This window comes from Primulina tabacum, chromosome 7 (genome assembly GCF_025594145.1).
Source record: "Primulina tabacum isolate GXHZ01 chromosome 7, ASM2559414v2, whole genome shotgun sequence".
NCBI classification, from domain to species: Eukaryota; Viridiplantae; Streptophyta; class Magnoliopsida; order Lamiales; family Gesneriaceae; genus Primulina; species Primulina tabacum.
Window position 1 is genome coordinate 27,832,862 of NC_134556.1, and position 5,984 is coordinate 27,838,845.

A 5,984-nucleotide genomic window follows, 5' to 3' on the forward strand; every position below is an offset into this window, starting at 1 on the left:
GTTCTGCACTTTTTCATTAAATGTAATCCATACTCGTGTTCTCTGAATGAGACAAGTTTTCTTGATGAAATTAGAAGGAATTACGAAGGCCATACAATCTGGAATGAACACAATGGGTGGTCGAAATGGACGCCCTTACGGTAATTCAAGCGATTAGAAACCCAAACTCTTTTAGTCTAGATGCTCCAAAAAAAAAGGTGCGCGTGCACTTTGAATTTATCTACCGGGAGTTGCTGTCCAACAGTGTTCGAACATGGAACTTGCTCGTCGATGTTTACATTCGGGAAATCATTTAGTGTTTTTGGATATGATTCCTATGTTTTTTCTTGGGTGTTTGAGAGGTCCAAATATGAAACTTCTGAGAAGTTGTCACAGGTATCTCTCAATAACCAGCGGAACAAAACACAAACAAAATATAAATCGAGGCTCAATAAGCAGCGGAACAAAACACAAACAAAATATAAATCGAGGCTAAGTTCAACTCTAACTCTTTGTCAATAAGCAGCAGAACAAAACACAAACAAAATATAAATCGAGGCTAGAGTTCAACTCTAACTCTTTAAGACGATTTTGCCTTACACAATACTATGACTTTCATTTTGTGACATGAGCACTCCGAATCACAAAATCCAACGAAATTTTAGATGATTTTTGAACTCCGTTCCAGGCCGAATGAAAATAGGCTTAATAATATGATTTTGATAGTATTTTTATGTAATATTGAAACTACCCTCACTTTTTACTTTAAAATTCTACTATTTTTTTAATATCCATTAATTCGAAAACCAACAATTAAAAATAACTTAACATTTTCATAACTCAAAATAATTTAACAATTTAAATCTCAAGTGCATAGAATACTAAAAATCGTCAATTACCAAAATTCAACTTCTACCTTTAACATTGTCAAAACTAACTTCAAAATAAAGTATAAAATCTCTAATAAAATCCTTAACAAAAATCATTTATATTTTTACTAACAAGCTAATGCTGAAAATGAAGTCCCTTGGGAGTGTAATGCCGTACTCGATCCATTCAAGCGTCATCGGCTCCCTCAATATAATCATCACCTACATCATTCAAACCCAGTGCGTCTAATGACTCAGCACGTCCTAAACATTAGTAACAAGTAATACATATACATGCATATGCATTAAAATCATGCTTTTATTTAAAATAATTTTAAGCATAAATAAATCATATATCGTAAAATCTTAAAATTGTAAAGCTTTGCATCATTTATCATTTTGAGTGAAGTTTGATCCTTGAAAGTGACTATTCTTTTATCCTCTGGTCGTTTGATCAGTCTTAGCTCACCATTGCGCATGGGAACAGGCACTAGACACCGACGTAAAATAATAAAAATACGATCTTCGGGCTCCCTCTAGGGCCTTGTCCCGTAAACAGGCTCCCTCTGTAGAACCCGTTAAATCAGATCACGTACAAGCCATGCATAATTACTATTATTTATATTAAAATGATTTTTTTTGCATGAGGATTTAAATTCTTTTCTTTAAATTAATTATTTTATGCATTAGTTTAGTTATCTTTTCAGTTAAATAAGTGAGGCCGGACTGAAGTTGGAAGTATTGAGATAAAATTTAATATTGAGAAAACATTCCTAGAATTTATTTAAGATAAATAATAAATTATTTAATTTAAAAGAATGTTTAAAGGAATTATTTAAGTAATTTGAGATAAGTAGTACCTAAGTTCTTTTAGGTTCAATAATTAATTTATTAATTCACTAAAATATTTAATGGGTAGATAAAACTCTAAAGATTTAAAATACAAGATTTAGCAATATTTTTCCCCTCCATTTTTATTGCAAAATTCGGCCACCCCCTTAAAGAATTAACTTTGATTTGTCAACTCTCCATTTTTGACATCTTTCCTTATCCCTTCATGGTAGAATAATTCCCACAATTTTAATCCTCAATAATTATTAATTAAGCAATTTTCCTACCCTCACTTTTGATAAGAAAAATCGGCCACCTCCCTTGTAGAAAGATTTGATATTTGTTTAACAACTCACCATTTTATTTCTTTCCTTATCTTTTCTTTGAGATAATTCCCTCACCATTTAATCTTCACTAATTAACAAATAAGCAATATTTCTATCTTGCATCTAGACTAGAAAAATCGGCCACCCCTTCAATCAAATCAAATAATATCATTTTCATTTCCTTATCTCACAAATTCAAAGAAAGCAAGATTCATTTTTGCCATTTAATCTCCAATTATCTTGCAACCTTCCCATTTATTTTCCTAGCCTTCTCTCCCACTCCTTATTCTCGAAATTCAGTAGGTTTTCAGACAGAAAAACCGAGAGAAAACACTAGAGAAATCGTGAGAATCAAGAGAGAAAAACAAGAAGCAAAGCAACTCCGTCTCCTCCGCGTCGCGTCGTCGTAATCGTTTGTTTTCTTTCAAAACAAATCCAAGGCATGTGTATATTTTCCCTTGCTCTTCAATCAAGTCATAATATGATTTTCAAACATCACATGATCATGATTTTATAGCCAAAAACCGAAATTCATGACAGCTTTTTTTGAAAATATGTACAGAATTTTTTGGCTCCCACATGCACTTCACGATTTGGCTTGTTTTTGATGATTTCAGGGTGTGGCTCGATCCTAGGCTCCCACGGCTGCATCTAGACATGTACTAGGGCATGTTAGGGTCATGTATGTCCATTGGTTCCAGCCCCTTCAAGCTGGAGAAGGAGATTTGACAGCAACTCTCCTAATGACAAATTATGAGTTTCGAAATTCTTGTTTTCGGCTTGTACAAAGAGGTTCGAATCTTGGTTGGCTTTTGGGCCTGTAACCATGGTTGAAACCCTTCCTTGACATGTTTAAGACGTGACCAAGATACCCTTTTATGGCTTGGTTCACGTTCCCAACAGTTTTTAAAATAAAACAAGAACAGCCCCTTTGGTTTTTAAAATTCTGGTTATGGTCGAGTGTGTGGAGTTTCGGTTTTATGGTGTCAAGTGGGTTGTGGTTGGCTTCTAGCCTTAGCCATGACTCATGAAACACCTTAGCATGTCTAGCATGGACCATGGTTAACCTCATAGCCATTGGATCCTTCATTTGACAGCAAAACAAGCAAGACGTCCCACGCGTGCAGTTTGGTTCTCAGTTGGAAGCGTGGTGATGTTTCTGGTGTTGCTTGGATTGTGGCTGGCCTAGGGCCCTTAGCCATGGTTCAAGCCACACCTTGGGGTGTTGGGAAGAGGATCTGCTTGGTGGTTCAAGCCCCAATGGCCATTAGTCTCGCAAACGACGCAAGGAAGCGCAACAGCTGCTGCTGTAATTTTCTTGACAGCAACTTTGTGCTTCGGTTCAGAGGCTCGTTTGAGTCCTTGGTTGGCTTTTAGCTTATGGACTTGGACTGGACAGTACCTCATCAAGTTAGGAAGGTCATGTTTTTGACCGTTTATGATTCGGTTAAGTTTAGAGGTCGTACGAGGATTTACGGTGCAATGTGCCAAAGTGACTCTCGAAAGAGCGTTTCTTGTTTTTGGCCTCCATTAACCAAATTTCGACTTGCACAATTTTAGGAGCTTTATTTCATCATTTTAGGTGTATTTTGATCATGAATAAATGATGGTTCGATGTTGGTTCGGGTTGGTACGGAGTCATGGTTAGAAATTTAGTTATTGGTCTAGTTGGCCCCGTATTTGGGTTCAATGACTAAGTTCTTTTCAAGGAAAAAATCATTTGCATATTTTTCATGTAAGAATTAGGTCGCAGCGAGCCTGGGAACGATCCAACCCATTCGGTAAAATAATACAGGACATTTAATTATATTACGTGCATAAAAATATAAAGGTTTATTTTTGAGATATATGCGATATTGCTTGTGGCCACTTCACACTCATGGGATTGCAGCTTATCATGTGATTATTACTTCATCCGGTGGTCACTGACCGGTTCATGTTCATGTATTAATACGGATATCTAGTCCAAGGGCTGTGATGATCTCTACCGCCCAGTATACTGTGGTTTAGTCTGATCAGACAATTCAGTTCATGTTATGGGCCACTTGCGTAGAACATATTCTCAACAGAAAATTATTATATGCTATTTCATGACAGGGCTCTATCGAGCAAACATTTCACTTACGATTTTCAGTTCAGTTATGCACGTATTTATAATTACTCAAGACAAGATATTTTCACATTACGCTTTACGATATGATATCTTTACACGGCATGAAATTTTATGATATATTTACTTGTTATCTACGATATATGCATGCTGAGTCTTTAGACTCACTAGATTTGATTGTTGTAGGTACTGAGGAGGTCGGGACCGAGGGCGGGGACCAGTGAGCCATCTGGGGTCGGCAGTAGTAGGAACCCGAGGACCTCATTTATCAGTTTATTTATTATTTTATGCAAACCCATTTTATCACTAAGATTTATTTTAAGTTGTTGCTTTGAAACAAATATTTACTTCCGCTGCTACTTTAAACATTGAATCTTTTTATCAGTATATTTTATGAATGAGGCTTTTTATTTATTTAAAGAGAAAATTTTAAATCATTCCGCAAATTTTCAAGTACGAAATACGGGCCTCTACACCCTTTGTGGCCTTTTCCCTCACGATATTCCCATAAAATTGTAAGTTCACCGTTTCTTCTTAAAACGAATCTCCCACCTATCCTCTATCCTCTTTGTCACAGTCAATTCACATTCTTCAAAATATTTTTTTCATTAAATATCATGACTTTCCAAAAATAGCATTTTAATAGTAAAACTTGCACAGCTTTACCATAAATCATAAAATTCCATATTTTCATCAGAATCATCATTTTATATCATTTATCATGCGTTATGACCCCTTCCGAGCATTGCCAAGCCTTTTCATAATACCCAGGTGTAAAATGACTATTTTACCCCTGGATGTAAAATTTCTCGATTTTGCCTTTTTCTTTTATTGACTCTAGGTCATCCCAAATAATTATTTAAGCTTAAAATAAATTTTAGATATTTTATTTGACGTAAATTCGAGGATTTCGATTTAATTCTTTAATTACTAATTCATGAAGCGTTTTAATTCCGAATTAATTCAAACTTTAGTATTTTCTTTCAATATTTTAAACATAGACTTTTTATACCTAAAAAAAAACCATGTGAACCATGATTCGACCCCCGTGAACCATGGTTAGGCTCCTTTTCTTCTTCCTAGACATAATTCGAACCTTGCATGATTCGAACCGAGCCAACCCTCAATTTTTCTTGATCCATGGTCGAGCCATCTCGAGCCATCACCTGACCAGCCCACCTAGGGACCCTACCGAACCCTCCTGGACCATGCACAAACCCCCAACAAGTGCACGCAGTTCCTGCGCACAAGAACAAAAGCCGCCCGAGCTTCTCTCTAACTTTTGTCGAGCCACCTTGGACCAAGCCGCACCAGACCGAGCCCTGACCATAGACCAACCTCCCTAGACCCTACTGTACCAGCCTAGACCTACCCAACCAAGCCACGAGCCCTCCTTGGCCGCAGCCACCTTACGCGTGCATGGGGGAGGAGTCCCAAATCGTGTGGACTCTTCCCCAGCCTATGAACTCGAGTCCTAGCCCTGCTAGGATTCTTCCCAACCCTTGATCACGTCCAGCCCAGCCACCTAGCCGAGACACGTGAAGCACCAGCCCCAAGCCGAGCCATCTTCTTCTCGGGTGGTCAAGGGAAACCCTAGGACTCCTCCTTCTAGTCAAACTCGATTTCCAGCCTCGTTTCCACCTTAAATCATCCTTTCTCTATCCATAAAATGTCCCAAGTTGGCAGCCTATCCCTTTGAAATCATAATGTTTATATAACATGCGCAAAATCATCAAAATGTTTGAAATATTCGTTCCATCATAAAATCAATTAAGCATAAATATTTTTCATACAAAAATAATAAAAACATGCATATTATGGTTTGAATGATGCGTAAAAAGGTTTAGAAAACGTGCCTTTACGTTTTAA